Source organism: Sinohyriopsis cumingii, chromosome 5 (genome assembly GCF_028554795.1).
Source record: "Sinohyriopsis cumingii isolate HCF-2022 chromosome 5, ASM2855479v2, whole genome shotgun sequence".
Lineage (NCBI taxonomy): Eukaryota > Metazoa > Mollusca > Bivalvia > Unionida > Unionidae > Sinohyriopsis > Sinohyriopsis cumingii.
The window spans coordinates 76,604,902-76,617,346 of NC_142965.1; the positions used below are offsets into that span (position 1 = coordinate 76,604,902).

The 12,445-nt window shown below is 34.2% G+C and overlaps 1 long non-coding RNA gene across 1 annotated transcript in view; it reads left to right on the forward strand.

Annotated features, from left to right (window-relative positions):
* The first annotated feature begins 819 nt into the window (after nucleotides 1–819).
* The window catches only part of LOC149799493 (uncharacterized), a 93,506-nt gene continuing 81,880 nt past the window's right edge, over nucleotides 820–12,445 (forward strand). Inside the window, exon 1 of the long non-coding RNA XR_016420908.1 lies at nucleotides 820–1,518. This is a non-coding gene — a long non-coding RNA (uncharacterized LOC149799493). The remainder of the gene's footprint in view (nucleotides 1,519–12,445) is intronic.

Below are 12,445 nucleotides of genomic sequence, written 5' to 3' on the forward strand. Positions count from 1 at the left end.
ATCTATTTCAGGAAATTACAACAACAGTGTAAAGAACAAATTAAATGTAATTTAAAATTTAAAAACAAAACAGTGTGCATATAAAGGAAAGGTATACCTAACAATTGGTATAGGTATCTTGACTATAATTGTAGCAACAAAAATTGAGGAAGGCAGCAAAATTAATCGCTCCATTTTTTTCTGAATCATGTATTTAGCTTTCGGGACCAACCTATTTCCCTCCAGACTCATGAAACTGGAATATCTGCACGATAGATTCCAATCTTAAGACTAGTGAATATATACAATATTTATATAAACACCACTGAGCATTAAACAGAACTGACAGAGGTACTCGACAACACACACACACACACACACACACACACACACACACATGCAGACACATCAGGACTTTTCTGCACACACACGGTCATTCGCGACAAATATCACATTGTCCAAAACGATCTGTTTACTTCAAAATAAATGAGAGACATTATTCCGTGACATTTAGATCTTTTCAAGCAGTTAAAACTTCCTTTTTGCTGTCCGAGTAATAGATTGTCTTACAATCATGCAGATGTTTCAAATATCATGATTTATTCTACTAACCATTTAAGGTTCAAACAAAGTCTCATTTATGTTGGGTTACAACCTGCTTTCACGTTTTCGGTTCGCTTGGAAATTTTTTCACATGAAGGAATTTAGTCAAGAAGTAAACCGAATAACAAATGGGTTAAAGGTAATAATTGTACAATCGTTCTGCGCATGCTTGTGTACGTATAGTTATAACGATTAGTAGTACATACAACGGGTAGGTATATTCAATATGGAGATCATTGTCCGATTTTTAAAATGTGCTAATGTTTTATTATTTTATAAATCCGTACTGCATGAACTACCTATTAGTGTTACTATATTACTACATAAAACCTTGCTCACTACATAGATTCAGGATTTCTCACTGCTGTGATTGAGTATAGTTCTTCTCTCGATGCCAGCACATCCTATCAACTATAACCTGCCATACAATATCAATGATAGTCACGTGATTGGTATTTTGGATCAGTAAATGGGATGTTTTATATAACAAAAGATAAAAATATTTAGTGTAGAATAACTGTGCACCAACAGTGAACGCCAACATGTCTATGTGATAGGTTCTTCTTCGTTGGAAAACACTGCTTCCTTATATTTTCAAGAACCGTGAGGTTTTTGTTTATAAATACAAAGTTCATTTGCATCATGTGACACGGATGGTTCGGCTGCCTATAAGGTAGAGGCAATGACCGTTGGAATTTTTTAGAAGCAACGACATAATTTTTTACTCAAGTTATTTTAATAAAGACATCAGAAGCGGTGCAATTTCTAAAAATGGAGGGTGTGTTGCTTTGAATATCGTAAATTACTGTTTGACTGAAAACCTTCGTAAATTAAGTTGTTTCGATTTTCCTAACAGTCGTTGGATTATTCATGTACTGTTTTATTTTACTTGGACACACTATAATGGATACATACGGACCTATACGCCTCGATAAGGTAGGCGTTTCATTCCTTGGGTGTGATGAAAATGGGATGGTGGTTTATTTCGGGGGATCTTCAATTATAAACTTCGGTGTTACTTTTTTCTGTGCTCTGAGATTCCTAAAACCCAAGAAATGCGTAAAACAATTAAAACTCATAACTTTTCTAATAAACAACAAAAGAACTTGGGTATATGCCTTTTAAATTATGTATGAAATTATGGAACGATGACATACAACGTTAGCGCATATCCGTGATTATACAGTCATAACTTAAGCTCACTCTATATGGCGCTTTTCCAACAAGATAATAAACATTGGGTTAAAAACATAAAAATGTATTTGTCAAACTGTCTTCAATGTTTTGGAATTTGCATTGCGATTTATCTACTCCCGGATAGTTTGCCAATATAAAACTAATTTTCACATTCTCTATAAGCTACCTTCGACTAGACAAAATAGCACCATTCAAATGCTAACGTTATATATATCCCTACGTAGGTAACTCTAATGTCCATCATTTACTTTTCACGAAAACAATCTAACATATACTGCTTATATATTAAATTCATTTGACTCTCACACCTCTCTTAAGTTCGTCACTTTTAGAGCATCAGAAAAGTAAACGAGTTTTGTCTTGCATCCATATCGTGCAACAAAAGGAGTAAATATAACGGAGATTATTCATTTGACTCAAGTTCATGAAGTAAACTTTTGCTTCAGAGTTGAAATAAAGCTGTCAAGACAATGAGACGTATCCACAGACGTGAATAAGAAATGACTTGTATTTCGTCCTGCATGTTATCTGCCATGTTTTAAAACCCTTTGAGATCAATATTTATGGGCAACTTTTATGATTTTATTCTACCCTGACAATAGGACGCATATTAAGGTTTATGTTTCCGAATATCCATTTAAGGTACTGACATTAAAAAAACGACACAGTGCTGTAGCTTGATTAAACGTCTACGATTTTCAGAAACAATAACATGAAACATTATTGGTTATAATATGCCTTTCCCTCAATAGTAACATAGAATATATGAACAATATCCTTATAAGTTTTCTTTTTCAGTTCTGCCGATATCAATCTTGTGGTAAAAAATATGCTAAATGCAATAAAGTTAAATTTACATGTGTAAATCACCATATTTTTTAATTTAAAAATCATAACACGCAAAGAATGTGTCAACATTTGAATTTACTCCACCCAATTCCAAACAAAATAGTGAATCCTCACCCTATTCCACATACAATAGTGAATATCCCACCCTGTTAAACATAGTGAATAACCCACCCTATTCCACATAAAACAGTGAATATCCCACCCTATTCCTAATAAAATAGTTAATACGCCACCCAATTCCACATTAAATACTGAATAAGCCACCCTACTCTACACATAAACATGGTGAATGTCCCACCCTATTCCACATAAAACTAGGAAATACCTCACCCTATACCACATACAAAATATTGAATACGAAGTCCTATTCCACATAATCATAGTGAATACCCCAACCTATTCCACATAAAACTAGTAAGTAGCTCACTCTACACCACATACAAATATTGAATACGCCATCCTATTCCACATAATAATAGTGAATACCCCTACCTATTCCACATTAAAATAGTGAATAGAAATAAAAACACTTGATAGCACAAAAAATTATATTGAAATGTATGACTTAATGAGAGACATTCCAATCTTTAAACTGAGTTTAAGTTCCCCAACATTGAAACGTTACCCTGAAACAAACGAAGAATGTTGTAAGTGCCACAAGTGGGCCTACTTCTCTTTCACGTGCTATTTTTGACATGTTATTTATATGTCGTTTTTCATTCACCACACCAGTGTAACGTTCATTTGTCCACATATTGTGCTATTGCAGGTAATTATGAATAATCTCAAGTAACGTAAGCATTTTGGACATTTAAATGCCCTAATTTTGATTCACAAGTAAGTATATTTGTTATAGCAGAGGTGTTTTGAATATTCATTCTTTATTGTGCACATGATGCTTACTGTTGCTGGAATGTGTTGTCTACGTATGCAATACACAGTTTATTTTTGACTGAATAAACATATTTATCACATAGTTTGTCAACTTCATCTTGCTCTGGTGTCTTAGATAATGATCTTTTTAATCCTTGTCATTTGTGTCCAAATTAAATTAGAAACTTGTGATTGCTCTAAATTCAATTAATATTGATGGTGATCAAAAAGATAAATATTCATCAATCACGAGGGTTATTATCAACTTTGTTCGAGGAGGGGAAGTGGGTAACATTTCAGTTCCTAATTTACATCTTATTGGCTGCACATGTAAAGGTATAGTACATAGCCTGTGCAATCTGACCGGTATCTATGTAAACAGTTGTCTTGTGACGTGGATTAACTTCTTATACAGCCTTGAGCAAATTACCTATAAAATGATTTGAGAATATAATTTTACATTTGAAATTTACATTTACAATTACTGCCATTTTTAAAACCTTGTTTCAAACTGATTGCTAACCAGGCATAGTCTCGTATTTCATACTCTGTCAATATATAACTTTGTTATTTAGGATTCAAATTTTGAATGGTGTGCTTCATGTTGAAATTGCAAACACTGTGCTCTCATGTACGCAGACATTGAAAGTCAAGTTTCAATGTTTGGTACGACGACATGTTGGTATATAACTTATGAATTTATGTTTTGACTATATTGAACATTTCTAGTTATTACTCACTGCTAATGCATTATTGTGGTATGATATAAGAGTAAATTTATAAATTGCATTCCTATGACATGTTAGACCAGGATAGAATGCTTCCAAGTCGTTACACAGGCAAGTAATTCACATCTAAATTTAGGGCTGTTGTTTGGCTGTAATTTTCATTCTGAATCATTCATGACAGGAACAGATTTGTACTTTGGAATAATTGGGGAGGAGTCATTCAATGACCTAGTTTTGACATTCTTTACTTTTATGCACAACTAGAATGAATCAATGAAACTAATAGTCTCGTTTCTCTATTAATTTATGGCCTTAGCTTAATTCTAGTTCAAATCAATAAATGTATAAAAGCTTGGAAAAAGAAACAAATTATCAGATTCCGTTAACTTTTTTAAAAAATGTTATCAAAAAATAATATTCCATACTTAATGCACTTTTTTCTTAAGCAAACGTTAACGAATTTATCCGATACAAGTTCTTAACCTACATCCATTACACGCATCCCTTTTGTTACCGTGTTTTGGTTTAAACATTAGTGTATCTTTATCATATGGCGGGAATCCTCCCTTACAAGCCACTAACATCATAACATCCGGCAACACTTCAACTAAATCAGGCTTATATGCAATTTTGTGGTTTGCAAGAAAGAAAGTACTTAGAGTTGCCATTAGAAACATGTGTGTATGACTTATATATTTACGTAGCTTTAAACATTTGTCATTCATATCACAACGATGTCTGCACTGTGTCAGTTTATAGGGATGTCTAGCACTCGGGCATCATGCTGTAGACACGTAGCATCATGTCCCACCCAGTCAGATTACTCTGACACAAAGCCGATCAGTCTTAACACTAACCTCTTAATGCGAGGCTGCTGGTAATACCATTTTTATAAGTCATGGATATGACTCGTCTGGGGTTCAAACCCGCGACCTCCCACATCCTAACGGGACGTTCTAACCACTATGCCATCGAAACAGTCCGCAATTAGAAAAATATGCATGCCATAGACACTTGCCAAACAACAGTACATGGCACGAACAACACGTTTATGATAAATCAAGTCTGGACATGGCACGAACAACACGTTTATGATAGATCAAGTCTGGACATGGCACGAACAACACGTTTATGATAAATCAAGTCTGGACATGGCACGAACAACACGTTTATGATAAATCAAGTCTGGACATGGCACGAACAACACGTTTATGATAATTCAAGTCTGGACATGGCACGAACAACACGTTTATAATAAATCAAGACTGGACATGGCACGAGCAACACGTTTATGATAATTCAAGTCTGGACATGGCACGTACAATACGTTTATGATAAATCTAGTCTGGACATGACACGAACAACACGTTTATGATAATTTAAGTCTGGACATGGCACGAACAACACGTTCATGATAAATCAAATCTGAACATGGCACGAGCAACACGTTTATGATAATTCAAGTCTGGACATGGCACGAACAACACGTTTATGATAAATCAAGTCTGGACATGGCACAAACAACACGTTTATGACAAATCAAGACTGGACATGACACGAACAACACGTTTATGATAAATCAAGTCTGGACATGGCACGAATAACACGTTTATGATAAATCAAGTCTGATGTGAGAATGGAAATGGTTTTTTTCCAAGTTCGTGTACAACATACGGTCTGTTATGATAGTAACGCATTCTAAAACGCCTAGTGAATATACTTAAAGGTAATTTTCAGTAGTAATCATTGCCTGTATGGCAGGTATTTTCTAATGACACTTGAGTATGGGCACCTCAGTGAGCTCTAAAGTTTAAAACTCTTGAAGAGCATGTAGTTCAATTAATTGTGACTCTTCCTACTACCGGTGTAAAATAAAGCATCGAACTAGGAGAATAAACCGTTAAACTGGTCACAAGAGATCAATTAAGGGGCTTACTGATTCACTTATGTTATATTCAATAAAAGCATCGTAAGAAAGGATTGTAGGTGAGATAATGGTTCCCTTGCCTCGTACTGTAAAAATGAACATGTATGAAACGAACATGTATATCTTAGGTGTTGTATAGTAATGTAGCAGGTGGAAGGATACCGTTCTAAAAACAAAAAAAGAAGAAGAAGCTACGCAGTGATACCATATCCGATCTAGAAGCTCGATTTGCTGAGAGATGCAGATTGTTTAGTATTGAGAGAACCATGATAAGGACTAACATATCATAGTCTTACGTGTAAGTCAATATGTCAACTCAGTGTAGAAAAATACATCCTTGGCATCAAATGACCAAAACCAAATAAACAGTAATCACTCTCTACACATGCTGATGATGTATTATTCTTCAATCTACCTTGCTACACAACTGTCCTCCAATGACTTAATGTTTGGTAGAGATTTTATTTTGCCTGTTGATTTAGTGCTTGAACAACCCTTGGAAGACTATGGAAAGAGTCACAAGCAAATTACGAGCGTGTTACGCTAGATCATTAATATACAAGGGTAAAAATTAAGCAGATACATCAAAACATGAAAATGTACTACGATAAAAAGCTTGCATTTAAAGTGTATGAACCAGGTATACCAGTTTGCATTCATAATTCACAATGACAGAGCATTCTGAATAAAACGTTGCACTAACTGGTGTGGTGCATATATTGTAACCACTAATATACACCCAGATATTAAACAAAGATGATTCATCATGAAACTGCTTGCAGGGTTAAATGCTACCACTTAGTTCAAATGTACTATAGAAAATTCTTTGTTGGTTTTCAAGCGGCCCTTATGATAACTACAATGCAAAGCTTTTATGGTACGTATTTAGATTTTGCACCTGTAATCGGGGTGTGCCAGTATATACATCTGTAATCGGGGTTTACCGATACAGTACACACATCTGTAATCGGGGTGTGCCGATACAGTATATACATCTGCAGTCGGGGTGTGCCGATACAGTATATACATCTGTAATTGGGGTGTGCCGATACAGTATATACATCTGTAAGTGGGATGTGCCGATACAGTATATACATCTGTAAGTGGGGTGTGCCGATACAGTATATACATCTGTAAGTGGGGTGTGCCGATACAGTATATACATCTGTAATTGGGGTTTACCGATACAGTACACACATCTGTAATCGGGGTGTGCCGATACAGTATATACATCTGCAGTCGGGGTGTGCCGATACAGTATATACATCTGTAATTGGGGTGTGCCGATACAGTATATACATCTGTAAGTGGGGTGTGCCGATACAGTATATACATCTGTAATTGGGGTGTGCCGATACAGTATATACATCTGTAATCGGGGTGTGCCGATACAGTATATACATCTGTAAGTGGGGTGTGCCGATACAGTATATACATCTGTAAGTGGGGTATACAAATACAAGTATGCATAGTTTTTATCTCTTTGCCCACATTCGCTATGTTAATCTGCTTCTCATTTCATTATTATTTGCAGACCTAGGGCTCTCCACTTTTGGCTTAAGTTTTGTGAATAGAAGTAAGACTAAGGTAACGTTAGACAAGCATATTTTAGTGTCTCACTGAAATAAGCCATTTTTGGAACCAATTCGTGATGTAAATAACTAATATAATCTCAGGTTCCAAATTGTTTGAAATATGAGCTTCCTTCATCCATTTTATATGAACCTGACAAGAAATGAATGATTACATTTTTTCATAATGATAATAATTCTTTATTAGAAGTGAAAAAAAGTTTTTAGGCAAGGTATATAGTTCACACATTTAAAAGCTCATATATATTCAACATTAAAAGTAAATGAAAAAGAATTCCGCAACATAAAAGTAAACGAAAATGTGATGTGATGTGACTGGTCTATTTGAGGAATAGCATGTGCACACTTACTGTTTAGTATGATTCAAATATTTGGAAATTATAAACACAAACAAGAAAAAAAAATCAAACTGTTTATGTTTTGATGTGTGTACTTATGTTCATGATTACGGACGAACCATTACTGTTCTATTTTGGTTCCATACAACTGAATCATTGCAATTTTTTTTGACAGCTCGAGTTACGAATATTCAATATAATGATGATTTTATGCATGACACATTTCCGTAGAATACCTGTGTGCCCTTTACGATCATGAGATGAAGTTTGTTTTACTTCCTATGTGCCTCGTACTATTCTGTAAATGAAAAATGAATCACTATTCATTTTCATTTTATAAAGGAAAATAATTGGCTATTCATATATTCATTCAACATGTACATATGAACATGTATATATGAAAGATGATAAATGATACATTAACGTAAGTGATATGAATAAATATCACAAGTATGAAAGACAATTATTTTAGACGGTTCATCCTATGCATGCAAAACCGTGAACATCAGCTATATACTTTATCGACCACAAAACTTGTTCTGATTCAGCCTTACTGAATTCAGTGAAAATCACATGGGTATTTGTCAGTATTAAATGCATTCACCGTATCCATTTGTGTGTCAAGTAAACTTTTAAATAAGAAAAATGATCTGTGAAATACTCAGTTGTTTTTTCTCATCTGGGCTTGATTATTATTATTGCAGAATATTTACCTGTTTACCAGATAATGTTTTCTCATAGATCGCTATGTATTACATGCACTTGCTTTTAACTGTTGGCCTTGTGCATCTTAGTGATGAATCTCAGTAATGCTTGAGTTTATTACTTGATTATTAAATTTAACAAAACCCAAAGGATTTTGCAAATGCTTGGTCATGTAAATACTCATATGATTTAACATTATACTCACCATCCCTATATATGGGGATCAAACATTGCAAGGATGCATGCATGATTCATGGTACTAATTCAGTTCCCATGGTAAACCTATGCAAACAACATGATATTAAAAATTCAATAATTTAAAAATTTGAGTGCTCATGATCAAACCCATATTTATCAGTATAGATGAAACCTGGAGGCAAGCTTCTGTGTTGAGGAAAGGTTATGAGCCGCGGCATTCTCTGGATCTGCATGTGTTTCAAGTCCGCACCAAAGAGTCAGGGGCTACTTTTAGTAATGAGTGTTCCATACTCAAGACTGTTAAAGGACTGAAATTCCATCAATAAAACAATGTCTCTATTTTGTTTTATTTACAGCTAAGATAAACTCTCAAAATATTCTTTTTTTTGAAATATAACTTATATTATTAAACAATCCTAGTCAGCCAAACCCATATGTACTATATTTTATGTTCACCCTTTTCCAGGCTGGTTCCTATTTTTCCATATCCTTCGTACGGTATGTCCTGCAGTGTTATGCCGGTACGATTTATCTGAATTATTCCTAGTTTTCTGTTTAGCATGTTTACAGCACGGAATTTCTCATTCACTACACCATCGTAACATACATTATCTGTGACAGTTACAATCTCCCTTTGAATTATTTGATCCCTTTAAACCTTACAAATTTGAAACTAAACCTTCTCCAGTATGATAAATTCAATTTAATTTAGAACAATAACGGAGTCATCGGCGAGTACAGTGCTTTAGAAATTATATTTTTAGTAGTTGGAACAACCTAATATATATCATGAGGTGCATGGCTGTAACACGGATGATCACACAGGTAAAAATAGACGTCGGCACATTCATACTTTATACATACTATATACCAACAACTATACAATATTAAAATTAAAATAATGGGGATTTAATCATAATGTTCTGAATCATAAAAATGTACCATAAGTAGAACATAGACTTTTTCATTTTTTGCGAATTACATCCCACCTATTTCAAAATAACTGAGAATAAATGTCTCTATATAATATGTTTTGTAAAATTCAGATTATAAAACTATTTCAGATAATTCTGATTTACAATATTTGGAGCAAGCATACGTGTTTCGAATGTGAATTCATTGTATTTCACCTGTTTTTTGCCGCGAAGATAGGATGTATGTTGATGCTTGAGACACACATCGGGCTGATTTAATATTTTAATCTCTCCAATGCAACAGAGAAATCTTGCTCTTTTTGCTAACCTTACGTTTCTTATGTCAGCCAGTTCGTCTCGGTCATGGTGTCCACGCGCTTCCCCCCCCCCCCAAATACATTATCAAGGGACGCAACCATTGATGATTTACGCCTAGATCAATGGAGTTTTTTCCTTGTAATAAATATTAACTATTTATTGTAAATTTCGTATACTTGTAATAAATGAGACAAGACCCCGATAATATCAAATGTTTCATATTGTTATCTTCTGACGCGTACAAATTGTGCACATATGATCGACAGGTCACGCCACAGCCCTCATGAACATATTCGTATTAATGCGACACATTTAAACAATATTTGCTGATATATACAAGACCGAATGACCTACGTATAAATGTGAAGAAATAATAGTGAGTCATGAATACTGTATGTGTCGACTGTGCCAAACTAAATTGCAAAAATTGAAGAGTTCTTTTAGCTTTAAAGGAAACTATCATGTGAGAAAAATAATCTACGTTGGGGTTTGCAAAGAGACAAGGACATCACAGTCGCGGGATTACATGATTTGTCTCCCCATGAAGCTTTTCCGAGTACGATGCTTTTCCGAGTAGGGAGTCAAATAAAGTAAGCCCGCACCTTCTCCAACCCCCCGCCCTCCTCCAAACGATTATATTTCCCTCTCTATATATACATTTATATATCTTTTTTAGCTAATAGCCTATCAAAAATTCAACATATGTTATGCAAAATGTTCCTAAATTGGTTGCCTTAGAATCAAATATTATTGTCTGAATATCTGGAGGGAACGGGGAAAAGAAAAAAGTGAAATATTATCATTTGTTTTCTCGAGATCCGTCAACATCTTTTGTTGGCCAGATAATACTTATACTCCAGGCTGGATATAAATAACACCTTTGTGTTTTATGAGTTGTATAATATCCAAGAGCTAAGCGTAGTGTGACTACAACAATTACCTGAAGACGGAATGTACTTTATTGTGGTAAATATTACGTCATTTTGGCTATAAAATATTAAAAAATAAACAAACAAAGCGTTGTCGTTATTTACGTATAACATTTTTACATTCATTTTGCACTGCCATTAACGTTTACTTTCTTTCAAACTTCTTTGCTTCCAATAAATGTTTGTAAGAAATATAATACTGTAATAACCCATGAATCTTGCTATGGCGAACTGCGTAAAATATGTCTTACACGTAATTGGTTTGCATCTTTTTTATAACGTTTCATTTGAATCATGAAATTATACACCAACTTCTTGTGAAATTAATAACCATATTTAACCTCGTTTAAATTACTTTATTTCAATTCCGTTCACCACGCATTCTTACATTGGGAAGGCATATTTTTAATGCTCTATAATATTCAACAGGTGTCGGTCTTGCCCACGTGTATTCAATATTTTCATTCCAATGAGACAATATGTTGCTGCATGGAACTAAACTTCGAATGTACTGGTCTGCCAACAGTCCTAACGGACCAGTATAGCATTGTCCAAATCTCAATGGAATACATTCACAAAAGTCAAGAATAATATTTTAGCGTAATGAACAAACGTCTCAGCTGCATTTACCTCTAAACACAACATCAAACACATTTATAGACTGATCTTAACACAAAAACATATGAAATAAAAATCCGAGATAGGAATTAAATCAAATTGCTCAGCTCTCTCCTTATATACAAGCATAATGTGCTAAAACACATTTTTTCCTACTCACTATGTGACATGTAGTAAGTACCCCACATCGTACAAAAACCCACCTAACCTACCTATCCAATGGGAAATAACATTATTATTTTCAGAACCCAACTGACCAACCTATTTTTAGATCCTACGCAATCAACAGGTACTCTTAAGATCTTAAACTAGAATATATACCGCGTAAAGCAATTAACTATTTCATATCTTTATTTAAAGCTAATCGCTACAAAGTACAGTCATAAACAAAAAATTGACAAATATATCGAGATAAATTACAACTATTATTTTGTAGTCATGTCAATTGAAGATTTTGTTTGTAAATCAATTTATCTACGATGGCGTGTTTGTTCTATAACTTATCTTAGGTTTGGTGTACTTGCAAGATTGGGCCTTTAGAAGATTATTATTGGAAGTTGCTGCTTTAATTTGGTCTTCTACAAATACCACCTACTACATATTTTAATTTAGGCTAAGACAATACGTAATTATATTTATTGGAATTAAAAGTATAGTCTTTGTACTAAAATTAAAAC